We start from the raw sequence: 13310 nt of genomic DNA on the forward strand, positions 1-13310 counted from the left end.
ACCCTGCCGGCACCTGCTGCATCCCCGTGTTGTGCTCCCCAGCCCCTCCGGTACGTTCTCTCTCTCTCTCTCTCTCTCTCTCTCTCTCTCTCTCTCTCTGTCTCTGTCATACACACGTGCTCGGATCCACCTCCTCTCACCGGTCCAGCAGTTTGCTCCCAGCGTTCCCAGCCTGCAGGACTACAAGCCTCCGGAATTCCCCGAAGTCAGAGAGGGTGTGTGTGTGTGTGTGTGTGTGTACAGTAGACATGGGTGTTTTCCATATCGATCTAGGCTAAATGCGGGCTAATTGTGTATATGTTGGGACCGTATGGTTTCTGTAGGCCAAGGGGAATGTGTCGGAAGAGAAATAAAGACCTTTTCCTAAAATGTGTTGTGTCTATTTGTTTTTCTTGGTGCATCCTTTTTTTTTGTTCACACTCTGTCATCAACTGTTTATACACCTGTCAGCAAGCCACTAACAAGGAGTGCAACACCTTAGACCGGATCACCACCTCCACAGCCACATGAGTGATGGCAGACAGACTCAGAGCCAGAGGCAGAGGCAGAGGCAGAGGCAGAGGCAGAGACAGAGGCAGAGACAGAGGCAGAGGCAGAGGCAGAGGCAGAGGCAGAGACAACCGCTGCTGAGACACACAGAGACACAGACACGCAGACCCACAGAAGCGCAGGGACGTGCAGTGAGAGAAAGAGAAGGGGGAGGGGGGCGAGGGAAGGGAATGTGTGAGATACACACGCAGCAGGCCGCTCCCGCTGCCTGCCTCTAACCGCTGGGACACACAGAGACACAGACTCACAGAAGCGCAGGGACATGCAGTGAGAGCTGCTGCTGCTGCTGCTTTACATGACACAATACATTAGTTGCACATTGGCTAGTTATAGTCACAGTAGAAGGTATACCAGTGTGTGTGTGTGTGTGTACAGTAGACATGGGTGTTTTCCATATCGATCTGGGTTAAATGCGGGCTAATCGTGTATATGTTGGGACCGTATGGTTTCTGTAGGCCAAGGGGAATGTGTCGGAAGAGAAATAAAGACCTTTTCCTAAAATGTGTTTATGTGTCTATTTGTTTTTCTTGGTGCATCCTTTTTTTTTGTTCACACTCTGTCATCAACTGTTTATACGCCTGTCAGCAAGCCACTAACAAGGAGTGCAACACCTTAGACCGGATCACCACCTCCACAGCCACATGAGTGACGGCAGACAGACTCTGAGCCAGAGGCAGAGGCAGAGGCAGAGGCAGAGGCAGAGCCAGAGCCAGAGGCAGAGGCAGAGGCAGAGGCAGAGGCAGAGGCAGAGGCAGAGGCAGAGCCAGAGCCAGAGGCAGAGGCAGAGGCAGAGGCAGAGACAGAGCCAGAGGCAGAGGCAGAGGCAGAGCCAGAGGCAGAGGCAGAGGCAGAGCCAGAGCCAGAGCCAGAGGCAGAGGCAGAGGCAGAGGCAGAGACAGAGCCAGAGGCAGAGGCAGAGGCAGAGGCAGAGGCAGAGGCAGAGATAGAGATAGAGATAGAGATAGAGGCAGAGGCAGAGGCAGAGGCAGAGACAACCGCTGGGACACACAGAGACACAGACACACAGACTCACAGAAGCGCAGGGACATGCAGTGAGAGCTGCTGCTGCTGCTGCTGCTGCTGCCACCACCTCTAACTGCTGAGACACACAGACTCACAGACACACACAGAGACACAGACACGCAGACTCACAGAAGCGCAGGGACATGGAGTAAGAGAAAGAGAAGGGGAGGGGGAGGGGGATACACACACATCAGGCCGCTGCTGCTATCTCTCTCTCTCTCTCTCTCTCTCTCTCTCTCTCTCTGTCATATACACGTGCACTCCTCTCACCGGTCCAGCAGTTTGCTCCCAGCGTTCCCAGCCTGCAGGACTACAAGCCTCCGAGATTCCCCGAGGTCAGAGAGGGTGTGTGTGTGTGTGTGTGTGTGTGTGTGTGTACAGTAGACATGGGTGTTTTCCATATCGATCTAGGCTAAATGCGGGCTAATTGTGTATATGTTGGGACCGTATGGTTTCTGTAGGCCAAGGGGAATGTGTCGGAAGAGAAATAAAGACCTTTTCCTAAAATGTGTTGTGTCTATTTGTTTTTCTTGGTGCATCCTTTTTTTTTGTTCACACTCTGTCATCAACTGTTTATACACCTGTCAGCAAGCCACTAACAAGGAGTGCAACACCTTAGACCGGATCACCACCTCCACAGCCACATGAGTAACGGCAGACAGACTCTGAGGCAGAGGCAGAGACAGAGGCAGAGGCAGAGACAGAGGCAGAGGCAGAGGCAGAGGCAGAGGCAGAGACAGAGACAGAGGCAGAGGCAGAGACAGAGACAGAGACAGAGGCAGAGGCAGAGACAACCGCTGCTGAGACACACAGAGACACAGACACGCAGACCCACAGAAGCGCAGGGACGTGCAGTGAGAGAAAGAGAAGGGGAGGGGGGGTGAGGGACACGCATCCACCTCAGTAGCACTTGGCACTTTACACTTATTTATTCTTATATTTATTAAGTTACAGACATAGATCTCTGGCCTTTTTGAAAATGTTATGTCCTTGTCCTTTTTTTGATCCCAGGCTTGAGCCTTTTTAAAGTGTCTTCATTGTGTCTGGTATATCTTTGTGTGTTCTCTTTTTTTGTTTCTCCACCTGACCTGGAACAACCGCACAAAAATTCCTATGTGTGTATGCACAACTGGCAAATAAAGATTTTGACCTCGAATAAAGATTTTGACCTTTGAGATACACGCACACACACACACACACACACACACACACACACACACAGCAGGCTGCTCCCACTGCTGCTGCTGCCTCTAACTGCTGAGACACACAGAGACACAGGCTCACAGAGACACAGAAGCGCAGGGACATGGAGTGAGAGAAAGAGAAGGGGAGGGGGATACACACACAGCAGGCCGCCGCTGCTGCTGCTGCTGCTTCTGCCTCTAACCGCTGAGACACACAGAGACACAGAGACATAGAGACACAGAGACATAGAGACACAGGCTCACAGACTCACAGACACACACAGAGACACAGAAGCCCAGGGACATGGAGTGAGAGAAAGAAAAAGGGAAGGGGAGCGGGCTAGGGAAGCGAATGTGTGAGATACACACACACACACACACACACACACACACACACACACACACACACACACACACACACACACACACACACACACACACACACACCAGGCTGCTGCTGCTGCCGCTGCTGCCTCTAACCGCTGAGACACACAGAGACACAGAGACACAGACTCACAGACACACACAGAGGCACAGAAGCCCAGGGACATGGAGTGAGAGAAAGAAAAAGAGAAGGGGAGGGGGCGAGGGAAGCGAATGTGTGAGATTCACACACACACACACACACACACAGCAGGCTGCTGCTGCTGCCGCTGCTGCCTCTAACCGCTGAGACACACAGAGACACAGAGACACAGACTCACAGACACACACAGAGACACAGAAGCGCAGGGACATGGAGTGAGAGAAAGAGAAAGGGAAGGGGAGGGGGCGAGGGAAGCGAATGTGTGAGATACACATACACACACACACACACACACACAGCAGGCTGCTGCCGCTGCTGCCGCTGCTACTGCTGCCTCTTACCCGGGGGTGGGCAATTATTTTTTCTAGAGGGCCACACTGACTCCAATAAAGTGAGTGAAGGGCCACACGATTCGAAATCAAATTGAAACATCAAATATTTATTGCTGAATTATATATAATTATATATTAGCCTATATAACTACATATATTTGGTGGAAACGATTGCATTACAATAGGCTGACAGCCCACAATCCATGCAATCACATTTTCAACTTATATCCATCATAGATCACTGATGAAACATGCTGTATTATGATATAAATATGGACTCAAGGCAGATTGTTTTATCAAAACTTACTGACCATAAATGACTGCACCAATTAATAATGTTCACAGACACCTGGGGCCGGATTCACCAATATGTTCTTAAGAAAGATCTTAAGAAATGTCTTAAGAAGAAAATTAAGAAGTTCATAAGAACGTTCTTAAGTGCAATTCCTCAATATTTTCTTAAGAACTGTCTTAAGAACAGTCATTTCTTACGAATTTCTTATTTTTCCTACTTAAGAACTTCTTAAAATACGTTATTGCATTGCATTGTATGCACCATCAGCAGCATAGCAGGTAGAGTGTGGAGTTTTGTTCGTTGCAGTTTGTAAACAAAACATTGAAACTCAGCCCCTCCTCTGGGGCTAAGCTGTGTAGCCTCTTGCCCCAGACAGCAGCAGTTGTCAGGACTGCTAAGGAGAGGAAATACAGTCTGAAGCTCTGGAGCCGTGAGCCGATAACCGACCGTCACAGGAGCCTCCGGCGTTATGTAGTTATGCCATCGCGGTGAGCTGGGAAGACGGTGTTAGCGGCGGATGCTAACCGCTAGTTAGCATCGAGCTAGCTCACTACAAGTACCCTGTGTCGGTCGGGAATCGGTCCGCGGCTCTAGCGCTTCATTCAGACTGTATTTCTTTTTCTTTGCAGTCCTGACTGCTGCTGCTGAGGGAGAGAAACGTGCTAGCACTCAGCAGCATCAGAGACAGCTAAGTTAGTGCAGCTAGCAGCCCTCAGCCTCCTACTCTGCTCCACCTGAGCTCTGTCATCAACTCTCGCTCTTCACCCAGAAACGACCCTGTGCACAACAAAACAAAGCAACCACCACACAGGACTAGAAGCCCATTAGGTGATAATTAAAACGGATTTCATATGTATAAGTCTAACATTTAATTTTGGGCACAAATATGACCTATAGCTACTAGTCTAAACTTGTCTAAAATTTGTTGAAAAAGGCGATTTTAGAGGTTTACCTATACACCGTGGGAATTTAAGACAGGTCAGGGTTGTCTTAAAGTTAAGAAAAAAGTAAAGAACAAATTTGAGAACTTTGATTTCAAGAATACCATTTGATCTTAAGTTTTTTCTTAAGAAGAAACTTAAGAACAAAGTTGAGAAAATACTTAAGAACTTTTTTGGAGAATATGACTTCTTCTCTTTTTTCTTCTTAAGACAGAAGTTGAGAAAAAAATTACACTTAAGAAGATTTTTTTTCTTAAGAACGTTTTGTGAATCTGGCCCCTGAATATTATAATTAAGCACTCAGATCCTTTTCAGTTCTGATTCAGTGAGACTGTTCTATTTGTATGTAGATAACCTTTTATTTATGAAGAAACACAATACTCATTTGCTGCTGCCTAACAGCACCGACATGAAAAAAAAAGAGACTGATTTGATTACAAGCGTAGCCATTGGTGGATGGAGGCTTCAGACGCACGTGGCTACAATCAGTCATATGGTCGATCACGTCAGAAAACCCAGCAATCTCATAAAATGCTCTTTTAATCACAGTTTGCTAAACCTTAGTGTTTGGGAAATAATAATTAGGTGCCGTGATGAGGCTTTGTAACCGTCAGCAGTTACGATTCGGCTGACGGAGGGTTGTGAAACACCGGCCCGGTCTAGCCTACCGCTGACAGGTCGTGGTGGTCAGAAACTCCGCTGTGGAGAAAACCTGCACCAGAGCGGCTGCTCTCTCTCTCCTCCGTCGGAGCTCCGGTGTCTGACAGAGAAAGAGACTGAGCAGCCGTTCATCTCTGTCTTCTACCTGGAGGAGGCTACTTTCTGTCTGCGATGCGCAGGCTCCTGTCCTAACAGGGTTGTCACTGTTTCAAACAGCTGATTAGTGCGCATCAACGTAATAAAAGCAATCGGGTCACGATAGCAGTTCGGCTCGCACTTCGGCTCGCGGGCCGGATTGAGACTGCATGCGGGCCGTAAAATGCCCATGTATGCTCTAACCGCTGAGATACACAGACACACAGAGACACGGAGACACAGACTCACAGACTCAAATGGCGCATTTCCACTAGCACGGCTCGGCTCGGTACGGCTCGGCTCGGCGCGCTATTTGCGTGTTTCCACTAGCACGTAGTACCTGCAACCAGGTACACTTTTGGTATCACCTCAGCCCTGGTTCCAAGTGTTGGGGATTTGCATAGGAGTTTGGTGATTGACAATAATTATTAAGCATTACTAATCAATAAGCAGGTCAACTAATTTATTAATTATTGAGTTTAATTGATAAATTAATAAAGTTAGGATTATTATAGGATTATTATTGACTAATAATTACTAGAAAAAAAGAATAGTTGTATTATTAATTAAAGTGAATTAATTAATAATAACTGCGGGGCACCACCCTGAAATCAGGGATCAATGACCAAACAATCAGTCTCGATTATAGAAATCTCTTATAGAATAGAATAATCAATTAAATACGAAGGCGTAAAGTCGAGCACAGACCCTGATAACCAGCTTTAGCGTCACAATAGAATGTACACAAACAACCACAGAACAACTACTTGAGTTCAAGGACATTTATTACTAAAATCATCTAATAGTACACACTCAAGTTCAGGTAATTCAAAGGAATAAACAGTTCAGCAAACATACACTCTCAATGGCTTAGAATGAGCGTATGATGTGTGTGTGTGTGTGTGTGTGTGTGTGTGTGTGTGTGTATATAGGCTATGTGTGTGTGTGTGTGTGTGTGTGTGTAGCCTAAGAGGGGGAGGAGAGACGTCGAGTGACGTCAGAGGGCGTCGAGTGACGTCGGATGGCGTCACGGACGGCGCGCTCGCTCGAGTGAGACAATGGACACGATGTGGCTGTTTCCACGTGTTCCTCAGGTCTACACACAATGATCACTGTCCCGTCGCTCACACTGATCACTCTGATACGAACTCTCGTGTTGGGACGCGTGTTTGGGGCGGAGTCCCTTATGGCGGCCCGTTGTGTTACATAGGCAGGTATATGTGTGTGGGTGTGTGGGTGTGTGTGTGGGTGCGCGGCTGCGCACCTGTGTGTGAGTTAGTAGAGAGGAAAAAGGAGAGAGAGAAGAGGGATAACGGCGGCTAAAAGGGGCGATCGGTTATATTAGTCAGGGCTGAACCCAATCGGTATCCAACTACCACAGTGAGAATAAAAGAGCTGCACTCTGATATCTTACTGGTCTTCTGACGCGGATACGGAGAATTGCGTTCAGCACGTGACTAAGACCTAGTTAATATAACTAGTAAACATCGATCGACCACTCTAGTTAATACAACTAGTAAACATACAGCAAAAACACAATCAACATAACAGGACGCGGAGGTCCTAATAAAATCACGCTTAATTCTAGTCGCTGCCCAGACAAAAGCTCTCTTACTGAAGCGTGCTTCCCAGTGCTGATGAGGTCCGTCGACCTGATGGCCTGGGGCTGCTGTAGCGTCCCACAGCGGGATAAAACTGGTCGTCCTCTGGAAGGGTGGCAGAAAGGAGGGCCAGCTGAGTTAACTCTGTATCGGCGGGATCCTCGGCGGAGTCCGGCGTCGGCGCGTGAAGAAAGGCGTTCTTCACTTCTGCGGCAGATGTAGGAGGGAGAGAGCGGCGGGTTGCGCGGCGGTCTCCACAGGATCCAGGTGTTTCAGATGAAAGTTGAGGCAGTTTACTTGTCCAGCAAGCTCAGAACTGCGGCCTAGGTATATTGAGTCCAAACGTTTGGTGCGCCCCCTTTAGTAACTGGTCGCGTGAAGCCGGAGCTCCTTGCAGCACTTCGTTACCTGGGAAAAAGCATGGGGCTGCGCGTCGCCGCAGCATTTAAACCTTCGGTGACGTCACGGGGTTCCCTGGGGTTTCCCCCAGGTACTGACCAATGGGAGGCCAGAGTTTGAACGTCTGGGTGGAATCATACCTAGGTGTGATTTAACGGGCGTTGTCTGCTGTCGCGCATTCCTTGTCCCCTGCTGGTTTTATGGCCCTTTGTTTGAGAACATGTGGGTTGAGGTCCCAACACAAGCAAGCCGAAGCGTTACTAAAACGTGACGTCAGCCGACTGCCTTCCACTGATTGGCCGATGAGTGTCGTCACTGGAAGCGACGACCAACAACAGAAATGTTCCTGCTGAAGCCTGAAGCCTGTTATTACCAGAGAATTTCTAATATTTAGACTGGCTCTGTTATTACGTGACTTTATTAAGTTTTAATATTTTTTCATGCGAGAAAGTAACTGTTTAGATCCCCATGTGCGGTTAGTTTATCCAAACGACGGCTGTTTAGAAGTTTGCCCCGATGTTTTTCGGAGAAGTGAAGCTCCAGGTCCGAGTAGCGACCGCGACATCACAGAGGCAGCAGCCCGGCTCCTGACATGCTCCGCCGGCCAGCCTACCATCGTCACCCCGAGGAGAACAGACCGCTAATTAACTTACCCGATGGCTTTTTAGAGGTTTACCACCGGCTGGTTAAACTCTTAAATGTTGGTCTCATTGATGAAATCTAACAATTGTGGCTGTAGCAGAAGTTTGTTTGTGGTTAGACAGAAGAGCAGCACTGCCTTGGGGTCTGTACGCACAGAAAACACCACATTTACATCAATAAATAAATGTTTTACAATGAACCAGGCCGATCTCAGAGCTGGCAAGACTCTCCGGTAAGGCATATTGAACGGTTAAATGCCGTTAACGGGACGAGAGCAGTCAAAACGGCGGTTTAAAGCTAGCTACAGCGATGGTAGGTTCACTTCCTGTTTACAAAGTAAAAGCACCAATTCTATCGTAATGGCTTTCCTTATGATAAAAGGCAACGGGTATTTTATTTTGTGAAAATAACCGGAAGTGCGTTGCTCACTACGGCTAGCTTTAGTAACGCCGACTTCGTTGAAACTAAATTGTAAACAGCTGGTATTTTGTCATATTTTCAACACGTTGGGGATCTAAACGACTACTTTCTCGCCTGAAAATGTTTCAAATGTTGCTAAAGTTATATATTTACAGAGTTTAGAGCGTTGCTCGGCGCCGTGTAAATGACGTCACGGCGGCACTAGTGATACTCAGTTGTAATGGAAACACAACCAAACCCAGCCGTGCCGTGCCGTGCCGAGCCGTATCGAGCCGAGCCGTGCTAGTGGAAATGCGCCAAAAGACACACACAGAGACACAGAAGCGCAGGGACATGGAGCGAGAGAAGGAGAAGAGGAGGGGACGAGGGAAGCAAATGTGTGAGATACACACACACATACACACACACACACACACACACACAGCAGGCTGCTGTTGCTGCTACTGCTGCTGCATCTAACTGCTGAGACACACAGAGACACAGAGACACAGACTCACAGACACACACAGAGACACAGAAGCGCAGGGACATGGAGTGAGAGAAAGAGAAGGGGAGGGGGCGAGGGAAGCGAATGTGTGAGATACACACACACACACACCAGGCTGCTGCTGCCGCTGCTGCCTCTAACCGCTGAGACACACAGAGACACAGGCTCACAGACTCACAGACACACACAGAGACACAGAAGCCCAGGGACATGGAGTGAGAGAAAGAAAAAGGGAAGGGGAGCGGGCGAGGGAAGGGAATGTGTGAGATACACACACACACACACACACACACACACACACAGCAGGCTGCTGCTGCTGCCGCTGCTGCCTCTAATCGCTGAGACACACAGAGACACAGACTCACAGACACACACAGAGACACAGACTCACAGACTCACAGACACACACAGAGACACAGAAGCGCAGGGACATGGAGTGAGGGAAAGAAAAAGGGAAGGGGAGCGGGCTAGGGAAGCGAATGTGTGAGATACACACACACACACACACACACACACACACACACACACCAGGCTGCTGCTGCTGCCGCTGCTGCTGCCGCTGCTGCTGCTGCCTCTAACCGCTGAGACACACAGAGACACAGACTCACAGACACACACAGAGACACAGAAGCCCAGGGACATGGAGTGAGAGAAAGAAAAAGGGAAGGGGAGCGGGCGAGGGAAGGGAATGTGTGAGATACACACACAGACACAGCAGGCTGCTGCTGCTGCCGCTGCTGCCTCTAACCGCTGAGACACACAGAGACACAGAGACACAGACTCACAGACACACACAGAGACACAGAAGCCCAGGGACATGGAGTGAGAGAAAGAAAAAGGGAAGGGGAGCGGGCGAGGGAAGGGAATGTGTGAGATACACACACACACACAGCAGGCTGCTGCTGCTGCTGCTGCCGCCTCTAACCGCCGAGACACACAGAGACTGCCTGTGTGCCTGCAGAAACTGCTGCAGGCACACAGACGCACAGGCGAGCACACACACACACACACACACACAGAGGCTCACAGGCTCACAGACACACGTACGGTGGAAATAATGTCAAGTAAGGGTTTGTTTGTTCGTTTTGATTTTTCACTCCAAAGATTTTTATTGCAAGTCTTACACACAAATCACAGATCACTGTTGGCTGGACAAAGCAGGCTACAGGCGGGGATAAAACAAAGCATCTACACTGTGGTACTCAAAACTCACAAGAAAAGAAAGAAAAAAAAAACAGAATAATGCAATGACTTGAAACGAAACAATGAAACAAAGAGTGTGTAGACTAAGTGCAGCGCGAATCACGGGGTTGTTGCCGGTGTTTGTTGTTGAGCCTCCAGGTGTGTACGATCAAGCGTTGTTCCAAAAGGCCCTGGTCGTCCTCGGGAACCTCGTGTGCACGTATGTAGGATTCCTGGATCGCGGTCATCGCGTAGCGGCCGGACCGTCTGAGCGTGGCGAGCGTGGCCTCCACCGCTCCTGCGATTTTGCCCCGCGAGCACAGTATCCGCTTCAGGAAGAGGTAGCTTCGAATCGTGTGGATAAAGTTCTCGTTCCACAGGTGGTTGAGAATGGCCTCGTGGTTCGTGGCGAAATAATCGCTCGGCACGTCTTTCAGGCAGGCGTGTTGTTCACCGCTCGGTTGGCCCAGGAGACAGGCGCCGCATTCGTTCAGCCACACCGCGTTTGCTGAAAAGCTGAGCAGCAGAAGCACCGCGTATCTCACGTGCTCTAGGAATCGGGCGCGGGTCTCGGTGGGCATGAAAGTGTCTTCCTTGTCCACAAACACTTGGTCCGCCTCGCGGGCTGTGCTCGGTGTGTCTGGAGACGCTAACCCTCTAAAACGGAATAAGATCTTGTCCTCCTCCTCATCCTCCTCCTCCTCCTCATCCTCCTCCTCCTCCTCCTCTTTCAGCTCCGGCTGGCACTCCTTAGGGATCCGGTCCGCTGTAGAGAAGCAACCCACACACGCACACGCACAAAGAATAAGATGAAAAAATAAATACATATCAGGAGAGCATGACAAAACTGTTGATTTCTTTTTTTTTTTGTGTTAGAAAAAAAATTAAAAAACTAAAACATGATGTGTCATACAGTATGAGACACTCACCGTCAGTCATCTTTGTTGTTTTCCTCTGGGGACAAAAAACAAACGAGCTGGGGTCTTGCAGTACACTGTGTCAGGGGATGGATGGTCAGCCTGTATTTGTCTTCTTTTTCTTCTTCTTCTTCTTCTTCTTCTTCTTCTTCTTCTTCTTCTTCTTCTTCTTATATAGTATCCAAGATCCGACTGAGCACTTTCGAGAGTTTCGCGGTTAGGCGGTGTTTGGGCGGCGGGTGTTTGGTTGCAGCTCAGGGGCAGCTCAGGGGCTCCATTCCAAAGGCTAGGGTATTTCTGACCCTCTAGGGCGGTACACTGGGGTAAAACCGTTCAGGATGGGCTTTTCTGACCCACCGGGACAACGGGAAGGAGATGTTTGGGTTGTCTAGGGTATTTCTGACCCTCTAGGGCGGTACACTGGGGTAAAACCGTTCAGGATGGGCTTTTCTGACCCACCGGGACAACGGGAAGGAGATGTTTTGGTTGTCTAGGGTATTTCTGACCCTCTAGGGCGGTACACTGGGGTAAAACCGTTCAGGATGGGCTTTTCTGACCCACCGGGACAACGGGAAGGAGATGTTTGGTTGAGGCTCTGGGGGGGGGGGACATGGAGTGAGAGAAAGACAAGGGAAGGGGGAGGGGGATACACACACAGCAGGCCGCTGCTCCTGCTGCTGCTGCTAACTGCTGAGACACACAGAGACACAGACTGACAGACACACACACAGAGACACAGAAGCGCGGGGACATGGAGTGAGAGAAAGAGAAGGGAAGGGGGAGGGGGATACACACACAGCACGCCGCTGCTGCTCCTGCTGCTGCTGCTAACTGCTGAGACACACAGAGACACAGACTGACAGACACGGGTATTTCTGACCCTCTAGGGCGGTACACTGGGGTAAAACCGTTCAGGATGGGCTTTTCTGACCCACCGGGACAACGGGAAGGAGATGTTTGGTTGTCTAGGGTATTTCTGACCCTCTAGGGCGGTACACTGGGGTAAAACCGTTCAGGCTGGGCTTTTCTGACCCACCGGGACAACAGGAAGGAGATGTTTGGGTTGTCTAGGGTATTTCTGACCCTCTAGGGCGGTACACTGGGGTAAAACCGTTCAGGATGGGCTTTTCTGACCCACCGGGACAACGGGAAGGAGATGTTTGGGTTGTCTAGGGTATTTCTGACCCTCTAGGGCGGTACACTGGGGTAAAACCGTTCAGGCTGGGCTTTTCTGACCCACCGGGACAACAGGAAGGACATGTTTGGTTGAGGCTCCATTCTAAACTCCATTCTAAACTCTCGGGTCTTTCTGACCCTGGAGGGCAGCACAAGGGTTAAATACAAAAAGAACAAGTTACTGAACATTTCTGTCTCCACAACAAAGGAAGGAAGACACTGAACCTGACTGTCACTGATGATGTCACTGATGGACTCACCTGAACAGGTGATCTCCACGGTGGAGGAAGAGGAAAGTGATGATGATGATGAACACTCCTTCAGGGTAGATCCAGACTGAACACAGTCAGTGTTGATCCACCACACAGACCTCCAGGGGCGTCACTAGGTTTTAAGGACAGGGGGGGCTTAGCCCCCGGTAGATGCACAGGATGTGAGCGAATGTAGTGCGCAAGCACAAACTTTCACAATGGCCCAGAAAAAACACAATATTTAGAATTTAGAGTAAATTTAGAGTATTGAATCATGGGCTAGTTGAATCTAAGAATAAGTAAAGTAGTACATCTAATGAGTAACTGGGTAAAAGTAGATGCTAAAAAAAGTGAACCTGAGTAATTTTTCAGGTGTTTGACTATCATGGATATGTCCAGGTGGACTGGAAAACTAATTATATTTCACTAGTAGCCTGTGTCATAATGGTTATACACTCCATCCAAATACAGCTGTTTTTGGCTCATTTTGATTTCACCCAGACCTCCTCACATTTTCCAATTCAAATAAGACCAGACAACAGAAATGAAGTGTGACTCCAACTGGAGCAGATATTTATGGTAAAGAGTGC

The sequence above is a fragment of the Trachurus japonicus genome, chromosome 8 (genome assembly GCF_045865225.1).
Source record: "Trachurus japonicus isolate A0001 chromosome 8, Traja_1.0".
Classification (NCBI taxonomy): domain Eukaryota; kingdom Metazoa; phylum Chordata; class Actinopteri; order Carangiformes; family Carangidae; genus Trachurus; species Trachurus japonicus.